The 12,069-nt window shown below is 50.6% G+C and overlaps 1 protein-coding gene across 3 annotated transcripts in view; it reads left to right on the top strand.

The window, feature by feature from the left end:
- The window catches only part of LOC119967034 (transcription factor HIVEP3), a 537,108-nt gene that overhangs the window by 225,115 nt on the left and 299,924 nt on the right, over window positions 1-12,069 (top strand). For all 3 annotated transcript variants that reach the window (XM_038799062.1, XM_038799046.1, XM_038799055.1), the window contains one exon: window positions 1,688-1,781. The gene's annotated coding sequence lies outside the window, so the exon portion shown is untranslated. The remainder of the gene's footprint in view (window positions 1-1,687; window positions 1,782-12,069) is intronic.

The following is a 12,069-nucleotide window of genomic DNA, read 5'->3' as shown; positions in this document are numbered from 1 at the left end:
TCTGTCTTCAGAGCTTAACTTACGGCTACCTCAAATGCTGCCTGCTTGTGTGTCTGTGTCCTGCTACGAGTTCTGCCTTCCGTGAAGTGTGTCCTCATTTCCTGTCCCTGTGATTTTATAGCTCTCCCGTGCTCCCTCTAATGCTTGCTCAGTTGTATTGCATCTACTCAGATCTACAATCACCACATCCCCCCTTTTTTCTTTACATATTTTCTGTACATCGTTAAAGAAAATTGTACAAAACAGTTACTTATGATATGTGTATCTATACAAGTGATGGTGCTATTGCATATTTTACAAAGCCAATTTATATTTATGAGTCCAATCGTAATAAAAACATTTATGAGTCCAAACTTGATGAATTTGTTCACTGAGTTTTTTCTTTTGTTGTTGTTGACGTTGTAATATTGATATTTTAAGTAACCAATGCATCATCCCGAGGTGTTTGCATGGTCAAACCACTGATGTTGACTGACATGGACTTTTTTCTGTGCTTGTGGTATTGATTTATTATGTAAATCGTAGCTTGGGCCTTACCTTGACTCTAGAAATGCTTCAAACCACTTCATGCAAATAATTACTTTTGGAAATGCTGTGGGAGACTGTCTGTATGCAGCAAATATAGCAGCCATTTTGTACACAGTAAGAGTCAACGTTCAACAATGAGATGAATGAAAGGAGTGAGTTTACGTTGTTTTTAGTGGTATTTTGGCCAGGATTCCAGCTATCTCCCAGCTCTTCTTTGAGAGCAATAGTGTCTCTTGGTCCACCAACATCTCCCGGATTTCTCATATACTTGTTCAAATCTCTCCAAAGTTTTGCCCCTTCCTATCCCTCCATAGCCTCACCACTTCTGGAGTGGGATTCTCTGATCTTGTCTGTGGTGGGATCAATTGCGAGTGAGATCGGGAAATTTGGCGTTCCAGCCAAAACTCCATTCACTTTCTGCGCACAGACTGCTGAACTCTGGCTTCTGTCCCTGGATGGAATGCCATGGTAGGGGATACAGTTCGACAGTTGTGTACATGGAGTAGGCACCAGTGAAATCCATAACTCCAAAACACTGCTCCTCCACCCAGGAAATAAACTGGCCAAGTATCCGTTGAACAATAAGTGTGAAGACCACAGAGCTATGGATATTTGTATCACAGAATGCTGCCATCTGGCGCAGCATGTAGCTTTTTGCTCCATTCTTCCTCAGAATTGTGAATCACAAATCACCAGTGAATAGGCACATTAACTCTTTACTCTCACTGGGAGGAAGTATAACAATAAGTACAGCATGATGGCACAGTGGTTAGCACTGCTGCCTCACAGCGCCAGAGACCCGGGTTCAATTCCGACAATGGGTAACTGTCTGTTAAAGTTTGCACGTTCTTCCTGTGTCTGCGTGAGTTTCAATGCACAATGTGTGGAGACCAGCAGAAATTTAGAGGAATTGGGGGGGGGAATACGCATGTGCGCCACAATATACTTACTCACTGGGGTTAAGTTAATCTCAGCAAAATTCATAACGAACATGTTAAAATAGCACAACACGGATCTTGGCTAAGACAGCATTGTTAACAGATCCTATTGGAAGCAATTTCCCTCCTTCCATTCCTTAGTATTGGTGTCCAAACCGATAATTGTCAAATAATTGACAAATGCCAAACGTTTGATTGTACTTTTTTTCATGTCTTGACAGGTCAAGTGATGAAACTGAATTAGAGGTGTCCAGAAATCCACACAGGGTGAAATAACGGGATGGACCTGTATTAATATCAGCAAAAAACCAAAAGGTAAATGTGTTCCGATTGGGTGTTTCAGTGGTGAATATTTAATGGTTACAGCTGCCACTCTGGGATGTTGTACTGTTTCTAAACTGGACCCAGTCCATCTTTGAGAAGCAGCCTCAAACGCTGCCATTTGGTTCTTGTCTACCGCATAGTGGTTTTTACCACTCTTGACCTTACTTTATGCACAGGCTCAGATATATACCTAGTGACTGGAATGGCCCAAGTTTGTTGTTGTAGCCCTTTTTAATGAGGACTCTTTCAGATTCTCTCTAGTATGGCAGGGGGTGGATACCGGAGCAATAGGTCAGAAGGTGAAAAGATTGAGGGAGATGTGGTGAATGTGATTCACACTATATATAGTTGCCAATATCACTCCATGTATATATGTTCGTTATCTACCCGTTGTAAGATCAATGATGTATATAGTTGCCAATATAACTCCGTGTATATATGTTCACTATCCACCATTGTAAGTGCAGTTGCACTATCCGACCACCAGGGGGAGTCACTCTGGGAGTACGCGAAAGTTTGTACTGGGCTCCTCCCTTGGCTCCGCCCAAGACTCCTCCCCCTGGGACCGATGTATAAAGATCAGTGCCTTAGAACCAGCCTGCCATTTCATCTGGAGTTCAATGACGAATAGGATGGCTCTGTTGTAAGTGTATTAAAGCCTCTGTTCAGATCCAACTACACGTGTTCGCTGAATTGATGGTTCCATCAATCAGGATAATGCTGTCCAGGGTTAATGCTGACTCAGGGTAATGCTGTCACAGCTAATGCTATTCAAGGGTAATGCTGTCCCAAGATCAGGTTAATACTGTCCCAGCGTCAGGGTAATACTGTCCCAGGGTCAGGGTAATACTGTCCCAGGGTCAGGGTAATACTGTCCCAGGGTCAGGGTAATACTGTCCCAGGGTCAGGGTAATACTGTCCCAGCGTCAGGGTAATACTGTCCCAGGGTCAGTGTAATACTGTCCCAGGGTCAGTGTAATACTGTCCCAGGGTCAGGGTAATACTGTCCCAGCGTCAGGGTAATACTGTCCCAGCGTCAGGGTAATACTGTCCCAGGGTCAGGGTAATACTGTCCCAGTGTCAGGGTAATACTGTCCCAGGGTCAGTGTAATACTGTCCCAGGGTCAGTGTAATACTGTCCCAGGGTCAGGGTAATACTGTCCCAGGGTCAGTGTAATACTGTCCCAGGGTCAGGGTAATACTGTCCCAGGGTCAGGGTAATACTGTCCCAGGGTCAGGGTAATACTGTCCCAGTGTCAGGGTAATACTGTCCCAGGGTCAGGGTAATACTGTCCCAGGGTCAGGGTAATACTGTCCCAGCGTCAGGGTAATACTGTCCCAGCGTCAGGGTAATACTGTCCCAGGGTCAGGGTAATACTGTCCCAGTGTCAGGGTAATACTGTCCCAGGGTCAGGGTAATACTGTCCCAGCGTCAGGGTAATACTGTCCCAGGGTCAGGGTAATACTGTCCCAGTGTCAGGTTAATACTGTCCCAGTGTCAGGGTAATACTGTCCCAGGGTCAGGGTAATACTGTCCCAGGGTAATACTGTCCCAGCGTCAGGTTAATACTGTCCCAGTGTCAGGGTAATACTGTCCCAGGGTCAGGGTAATACTGTCCCAGCGTCAGGGTAATACTGTCCCAGTGTCAGTGTAATACTGTCCCAGGGTCAGTGTAATACTGTCCCAGGGTCAGTGTAATACTGTCCCAGGGTCAGGGTAATACTGTCCCAGGGTCAGGGTAATACTGTCCCAGCGTCAGGGTAATACTGTCCCAGCGTCAGGGTAATACTGTCCCAGGGTAATACTGTCCCAGTGTCAGGGTAATACTGTCCCAGGGTCAGGGTAATACTGTCCCAGGGTAATACTGTCCCAGGGTAATACTGTCCCAGTGTCAGGGTAATACTGTCCCAGCGTCAGTGTAATACTGTCCCAGTGTCAGGGTAATACTGTCCCAGTGTCAGGGTAATACTGTCCCAGCGTCAGTGTAATACTGTCCCAGTGTCAGGGTAATACTGTCCCAGTGTCAGGGTAATACTGTCCCAGGGTCAGTGTAATACTGTCCCAGTGTCAGGGTAATACTGTCCCAGTGTCAGGGTAATACTGTCCCAGTGTCAGGGTAATACTGTCCCAGTGTCAGGGTAATACTGTCCCAGTGTCAGTGTAATACTGTCCCAGGGTCAGTGTAATACTGTCCCAGGGTCAGGGTAATACTGTCCCAGTGTCAGGGTAATACTGTCCCAGTGTCAGGGTAATACTGTCCCAGTGTCAGGGTAATACTGTCCCAGCGTCAGGGTAATACTGTCCCAGGGTCAGGGTAATACTGTCCCTGGGTCAGGGTAATACTGTCCCAGTGTCAGGGTAATACTGTCCCAGTGTCAGGGTAATACTGTCCCAGGGTCAGGGTAATACTGTCCCAGCGTCAGTGTAATACTGTCCCAGTGTCAGGGTAATACTGTCCCAGTGTCAGGGTAATACTGTCCCAGCGTCAGGGTAATACTGTCCCAGGGTCAGTGTAATACTGTCCCAGTGTCAGGGTAATACTGTCCCAGTGTCAGTGTAATACTGTCCCAGGGTCAGGGTAATACTGTCCCAGGGTCAGGGTAATACTGTCCCAGGGTCAGGGTAATACTGTCCCAGGGTCAGTGTAATACTGTCCCAGTGTCAGGGTAATACTGTCCCAGGGTCAGTGTAATACTGTCCCAGGGTCAGGGTAATACTGTCCCAGCGTCAGGGTAATACTGTCCCAGGGTCAGTGTAATACTGTCCCAGGGTCAGGGTAATACTGTCCCAGTGTCAGGGTAATACTGTCCCAGGGTCAGGGTAATACTGTCCCAGTGTCAGGGTAATACTGTCCCAGGGTCAGGGTAATACTGTCCCAGTGTCAGGGTAATACTGTCCCAGGGTCAGGGTAATACTGTCCCAGGGTCAGGGTAATACTGTCCCAGGGTCAGGGTAATACTGTCACAGGACCGGATAATACTGTTCCAGGGTAATACTGTCCCAGGGTCAGGGTAATACTGTCCCAGCGTCAGTGTAATACTGTCCCAGGGTCAGTGTAATACTGTCCCAGTGTCAGGGTAATACTGTCCCAGGGTCAGTGTAATACTGTCCCAGGGTCAGTGTAATACTGTCCCAGCGTCAGTGTAATACTGTCACAGGGTCAGGGTAATACTGTCCCAGCGTCAGGGTAATACTGTCCCAGGGTCAGGGTAATACTGTCCCAGCGTCAGTGTAATACTGTCACAGGGTCAGGGTAATACTGTCCCAGTGTCAGGGTAATACTGTCCCAGGGTCAGGGTAATACTGTCCCAGGGTCAGGGTAATACTGTCCCAGGGTCAGGGTAATACTGTCCCAGCGTCAGTGTAATACTGTCCCAGGGTCAGTGTAATACTGTCCCAGGGTCAGGGTAATACTGTCCCAGTGTCAGTGTAATACTGTCCCAGCGTCAGGGTAATACTGTCCCAGGGTAATACTGTCCCAGCGTCAGTGTAATACTGTCCCAGCGTCAGGGTAATACTGTCCCAGCGTCAGGGTAATACTGTCCCAGGGTCAGGGTAATACTGTCCCAGGGTCAGGGTAATACTGTCCCAGCGTCAGTGTAATACTGTCCCAGCGTCAGGGTAATACTGTCCCAGGGTCAGGGTAATACTGTCCCAGGGTCAGGGTAATACTGTCCCAGCGTCAGGGTAATACTGTCCCAGTGTCAGGGTAATACTGTCCCAGTGTCAGGGTAATACTGTCCCAGGGTCAGTGTAATACTGTCCCAGTGTCAGTGTAATACTGTCCCAGGGTCAGGGTAATACTGTCCCAGGGTCAGGGTAATACTGTCCCAGCGTCAGTGTAATACTGTCACAGCGTCAGGGTAATACTGTCCCAGTGTCAGGGTAATACTGTCCCAGGGTCAGGGTAATACTGTCCCAGGGTCAGGGTAATACTGTCCCAGCGTCAGTGTAATACTGTCCCAGGGTCAGGGTAATACTGTCCCAGGGTCAGGGTAATACTGTCCCAGTGTCAGGGTAATACTGTTCCAGGGTCAGGGTAATACTGTCCCAGCGTCAGGGTAATACTGTCCCAGCGTCAGGGTAATACTGTCCCAGGGTCAGGGTAATACTGTCCCAGGGTCAGGGTAATACTGTCCCAGGGTCAGGGTAATACTGTCCCAGGGTCAGGGTAATACTGTCCCAGCGTCAGTGTAATACTGTCACAGCGTCAGGGTAATACTGTCCCAGTGTCAGGGTAATACTGTCCCAGGGTCAGGGTAATACTGTCCCAGGGTCAGGGTAATACTGTCCCAGCGTCAGGGTAATACTGTTCCAGGGTAATACTGTCCCAGGGTCAGGGTAATACTGTCCCAGGGTCAGGGTAATACTGTCCCAGCGTCAGGGTAATACTGTCCCAGTGTCAGTGTAATACTGTCCCAGCGTCAGTGTAATACTGTCCCAGCGTCAGGGTAATACTGTCCCAGGGTCAGGGTAATACTGTCCCAGTGTCAGGGTAATACTGTCCCAGGGTCAGGGTAATACTGTCCCAGCGTCAGGGTAATACTGTCCCAGGGTCAGTGTAATACTGTCCCAGTGTCAGTGTAATACTGTCCCAGGGTCAGTGTAATACTGTCCCAGGGTCAGGGTAATACTGTCCCAGGGTCAGGGTAATACTGTCCCAGGGTCAGGGTAATACTGTCCCAGTGTCAGGGTAATACTGTCCCAGCGTCAGGGTAATACTGTCCCAGTGTCAGGGTAATACTGTCCCAGCGTCAGTGTAATACTGTCCCAGTGTCAGGGTAATACTGTCCCAGTGTCAGGGTAATACTGTCCCAGCGTCAGTGTAATACTGTCCCAGTGTCAGGGTAATACTGTCCCAGGGTCAGTGTAATACTGTCCCAGTGTCAGGGTAATACTGTCCCAGTGTCAGGGTAATACTGTCCCAGCGTCAGTGTAATACTGTCCCAGTGTCAGGGTAATACTGTCCCAGTGTCAGGGTAATACTGTCCCAGTGTCAGGGTAATACTGTTCCAGTGTCAGGGTAATACTGTCCCAGTGTCAGGGTAATACTGTCCCAGTGTCAGGGTAATACTGTCCCAGGGTCAGGGTAATACTGTCCCAGTGTCAGGGTAATACTGTCCCAGGGTCAGGGTAATACTGTCCCAGCGTCAGGGTAATACTGTCCCAGGGTCAGGGTAATACTGTCCCAGGGTCAGGGTAATACTGTCCCAGGGTCAGGGTAATACTGTCCCAGTGTCAGTGTAATACTGTCCCAGGGTCAGGGTAATACTGTCCCAGCGTCAGGGTAATACTGTCCCAGGGTCAGGGTAATACTGTCCCAGGGTCAGGGTAATACTGTCCCAGTGTCAGTGTAATACTGTCCCAGGGTCAGGGTAATACTGTCCCAGTGTCAGGGTAATACTGTCCCAGGGTCAGGGTAATACTGTCCCAGGGTCAGGGTAATACTGTCCCAGCGTCAGTGTAATACTGTCCCAGCGTCAGTGTAATACTGTCCCAGGGTCAGGGTAATACTGTCCCAGTGTCAGGGTAATACTGTCCCAGCGTCAGGGTAATACTGTCCCAGGGTCAGGGTAATACTGTCCCAGGGTCAGGGTAATACTGTCCCAGTGTCAGGGTAATACTGTCCCAGTGTCAGGGTAATACTGTCCCAGTGTCAGGGTAATACTGTCCCAGTGTCAGGGTAATACTGTCCCAGTGTCAGGGTAATACTGTCCCAGGGTCAGGGTAATACTGTCCCAGTGTCAGGGTAATACTGTCCCAGTGTCAGGGTAATACTGTCCCAGGGTCAGGGTAATACTGTCCCAGTGTCAGGGTAATACTGTCCCAGTGTCAGGGTAATACTGTCCCAGGGTCAGGGTAATACTGTCACAGGACCGGATAATACTGTTCCAGGGTAATACTGTCCCAGGGTCAGGGTAATACTGTCACAGGACCGGATAATACTGTTCCAGGGTAATACTGTCCCAGGGTCAGGGTAATACTGTCACAGGACCGGATAATACTGTTCCAGGGTAATACTGTCCCAGGGTCAGTGTAATACTGTCCCAGGGTCAGGGTAATACTGTCCCAGGGTCAGGGTAATACTGTCCCAGTGTCAGGGTAATACTGTCCCAGGGTCAGGGTAATACTGTCCCAGGGTCAGTGTAATACTGTCCCAGGGTCAGGGTAATACTGTCCCAGTGTCAGGGTAATACTGTCCCAGTGTCAGTGTAATACTGTCCCAGTGTCAGGGTAATACTGTCCCAGGGTCAGGGTAATACTGTCCCTGGGTCAGGGTAATACTGTCCCAGTGTCAGGGTAATACTGTCCCAGGGTCAGTGTAATACTGTCCCAGGGTCAGGGTAATACTGTCCCAGCGTCAGGGTAATACTGTCCCAGTGTCAGGGTAATACTGTCCCAGGGTCAGGGTAATACTGTCCCAGGGTCAGGGTAATACTGTCCCAGGGTCAGGGTAATACTGTCCCAGGGTCAGGGTAATACTGTCCCAGTGTCAGGGTAATACTGTCCCAGGGTCAGGGTAATACTGTCCCAGGGTCAGGGTAATACTGTCCCAGGGTCAGGGTAATACTGTCCCAGGGTCAGGGTAATACTGTCCCAGTGTCAGGGTAATACTGTCCCAGTGTCAGGGTAATACTGTCCCAGGGTCAGTGTAATACTGTCCCAGGGTCAGGGTAATACTGTCCCAGGGTCAGGGTAATACTGTCCCAGGGTCAGTGTAATACTGTCCCAGCGTCAGTGTAATACTGTCCCAGCGTCAGGGTAATACTGTCCCAGGGTCAGGGTAATACTGTCCCAGGGTCAGGGTAATACTGTCACAGGACCGGATAATACTGTTCCAGGGTAATACTGTCCCAGGGTCAGGGTAATACTGTCCCAGCATCAGGGTAATACTGTCACAGGACCGGATAATACTGTTCCAGGGTAATACTGTCCCAGGGTCAGGGTAATACTGTCCCAGGGTCAGGGTAATACTGTCCCAGCGTCAGGGTAATACTGTCCCAGCGTCAGGGTAATACTGTCCCAGGGTCAGGGTAATACTGTCCCAGCGTCAGTGTAATACTGTCCCAGGGTCAGGGTAATACTGTCCCAGTGTCAGGGTAATACTGTCCCAGTGTCAGGGTAATACTGTCCCAGCGTCAGGGTAATACTGTCCCAGTGTCAGGGTAATACTGTCCCAGGGTCAGGGTAATACTGTCCCAGTGTCAGGGTAATACTGTCCCAGGGTCAGTGTAATACTGTCCCAGTGTCAGGGTAATACTGTCCCAGGGTCAGGGTAATACTGTCCCAGGGTCAGTGTAATACTGTCCCAGGGTCAGTGTAATACTGTCACAGGGTCAGGGTAATACTGTCCCAGCGTCAGGGTAATACTGTCCCAGCGTCAGGGTAATACTGTCCCAGTGTCAGGGTAATACTGTCCCAGTGTCAGGGTAATACTGTCCCAGGGTCAGGGTAATACTGTCCCAGGGTCAGGGTAATACTGTCCCAGCGTCAGTGTAATACTGTCCCAGTGTCAGGGTAATACTGTCCCAGGGTCAGGGTAATACTGTCCCAGCGTCAGTGTAATACTGTCCCAGTGTCAGGGTAATACTGTCCCAGGGTCAGGGTAATACTGTCCCAGTGTCAGGGTAATACTGTCCCAGGGTCAGGGTAATACTGTCCCAGGGTCAGGGTAATACTGTCCCAGGGTCAGGGTAATACTGTCCCAGTGTCAGTGTAATACTGTCCCAGTGTCAGGGTAATACTGTCCCAGTGTCAGGGTAATACTGTCCCAGTGTCAGGGTAATACTGTCCCAGTGTCAGGGTAATACTGTCCCAGTGTCAGGGTAATACTGTCCCAGGGTCAGGGTAATACTGTCCCAGGGTCAGGGTAATACTGTCCCAGCGTCAGTGTAATACTGTCCCAGGGTCAGTGTAATACTGTCCCAGGGTCAGTGTAATACTGTCCCAGGGTCAGGGTAATACTGTCCCAGCGTCAGTGTAATACTGTCCCAGGGTCAGGGTAATACTGTCCCAGAATCAGGTTAATACTGTCTAGGTGCCAGGGTAATAATATCACAGGGTCAGGTTAATACTGTGTAGGCGTCAGGGTAACTCTGTCCCAGCATCAGGGTAATACGGTCCCAGGGCCCGGCAATACTGTCCCAGAGTAATGCTGCCCCAGGCTTTTACTCTTTGCCTAAAGGAAGCTCTGAATGCTGAGGCGGGTGATGGCGAGGTGGGGAGGTCTAGGGAGGGAATTCCTGAGCATGCGATCTAGGCAGGTGAAGAAACAGTCGTCAATGGCTGGGTCACGGAAAGATGAGGAGTGCAGAAGAGATAAGAACTAAGACAGTGGAGTGTTCAAGGAAGGGCGTGCAACATGAAATGAGAGAGATTAGGGAGGAGCAGGTGCCATGGATGGACATGAGTATGAAATGTCTGGACAAGATTTTAAATTTACATTTCCAGTAATGCTGCACAACTCCCTGTAACTGGTGTAGTAATTTTTTTGAAAGCTCAGATAATTCATGGACAAAGGCACGATAAGCCCAAGAGCTACAACTTGCCATTGATACGGGGGGGTCGGAGAATGGCCCGGGGCCGGCGTCAATCCCGTCCCTGCCGTGTCCCGAATTTTCCCACCCCCCCCCCCCCGTGATTTGGTGGGGGTGGGAATTGTGCCGTGCCGGTCGGCGGACCCCCCCGCGGCGATTCTCTGGCCCGCGATGGGCTGACGTCCCGCCGCTGACAGGCCTTTCCCGCCGGCGTGGTTTAAACCACCTCTGGTGACGGCGGGATTGGCAGCGCAGGCGGGCTCCGGGGTCCTGGGGGGGATGCGGGGCGATCTGACCCCGGGGAGTGCCCCCAGGGTAGCCTGGCCCGTGATCGGGGCCCACTGATCGGCGGGCGAGCCTGGGCCGTGGGGGCATTCTTTTTCTTCCGCCCCGCCATGGTCTTCACCATGGCGGAGGCGGAAGAGACCCTCTCCCCAGCGCATGCGCCGGTATGATGTCAGCAGCCGCTGACACACCGGCGCATGCGCGGACTTCCGCCGGCCAAAGGCCTTTCGGCCCCTGCCTGCAGAGCGCCAAAGGCCGTTCGCGCCGGCCAGTGGAGCGGGGGCCACTACGGTGCGGGCCTAGCCCCTCAATTCCGCACCTTTGGGGAGGCCTGACGCCGGAGTAGTTCACACCACTCTGTCCCGCCGGGTAGGGGAGAATCCCAGCCAAGGTCTTCAACATAATAAAACACCACAAGGCCTTTCACAGATATATTATCCTGATTTCACACTGAGCTATCAGAAGAGATGACCGAAAGCTTGGTCAAAGTGGTAAGTTTGAAGCAACGTCTTAAAGGAGGAGAGGGACGCGGAAAGGTTTGGGGAGGGAATTCTGGCACTTGGCTGCCAGGCAGCTGAAAGCATGGACACATAGTGGAGTGATTAAAATCAAGGATGCTGAAACGGCCAGAATTGGAGGGCCGCAGAGATCTCGGGATGGTTTGCTGTGCTTGTTTGGGCTACACACTTAGGGAGGGGTGAGGCCATGGAGGGATTTGAAAGCAAGGATGAAAGTTTCAAAATTACACAGGATGCAAGGGAACGTTCAGTCGGCAACATGCTCACCTTTGAGCATGTTGCTGTGGTTGTGGGTTCAAGGCCCACCCAAGAGTTTAAGTTAAGCTAAGCTTTTAAAATAAATTTTGATTGCCTAATTATTTTTTTCCAATTAAGGGGCAATTTAGCGTGGCCAATTCACCTACCCTGCAAATCGTTGGGTTGTGGGGGCGAAACGCATGCCAAACACAGGGAGAATGTGCAAACTCCACACCGACAGTGACCCAGAGCCTGGGACCTCGGCGCTGTGAGGCAGCAGTGCTAACCACTGCGCTGCCCCAGCTAAACTTTTTAACATATGAACTAATGCCTGCATTCAAGTCACACCATTATCTTTGAAAGATTTGAAAATGCTTTGCACAATTCACCGTTTTGCAATACATTGACTGCTTTAAGGAATTAAGGGCGGAATTCTCCGCTCCCGCGCGGATTCGGGAAGGCCGTTGTGAACTCGGCCTCGGAGACCGCTCCTCGCCCATAATTCACTCCCACCCAGGGGGCTAGGAGCGGCGCTCCGTAAATCTCGGCCGCCGGGCCTTGACGCGCCGCTGCGCCTAACTGACGTCAGCCGCACATGCGCAGGTTGGCCGGCTCCAACCCGTGCATGCGCGGCTGATGTCACGGCGGCTGACGGCTCCAACCCGCGCATGCGCGGTTCCCGTCTTCCCCTCCACTGCCTC

The sequence above is a fragment of the Scyliorhinus canicula genome, chromosome 1 (genome assembly GCF_902713615.1).
Source record: "Scyliorhinus canicula chromosome 1, sScyCan1.1, whole genome shotgun sequence".
NCBI classification, from domain to species: domain Eukaryota; kingdom Metazoa; phylum Chordata; class Chondrichthyes; order Carcharhiniformes; family Scyliorhinidae; genus Scyliorhinus; species Scyliorhinus canicula.
This window is presented reverse-complemented; position numbering and strand designations above follow the sequence as displayed.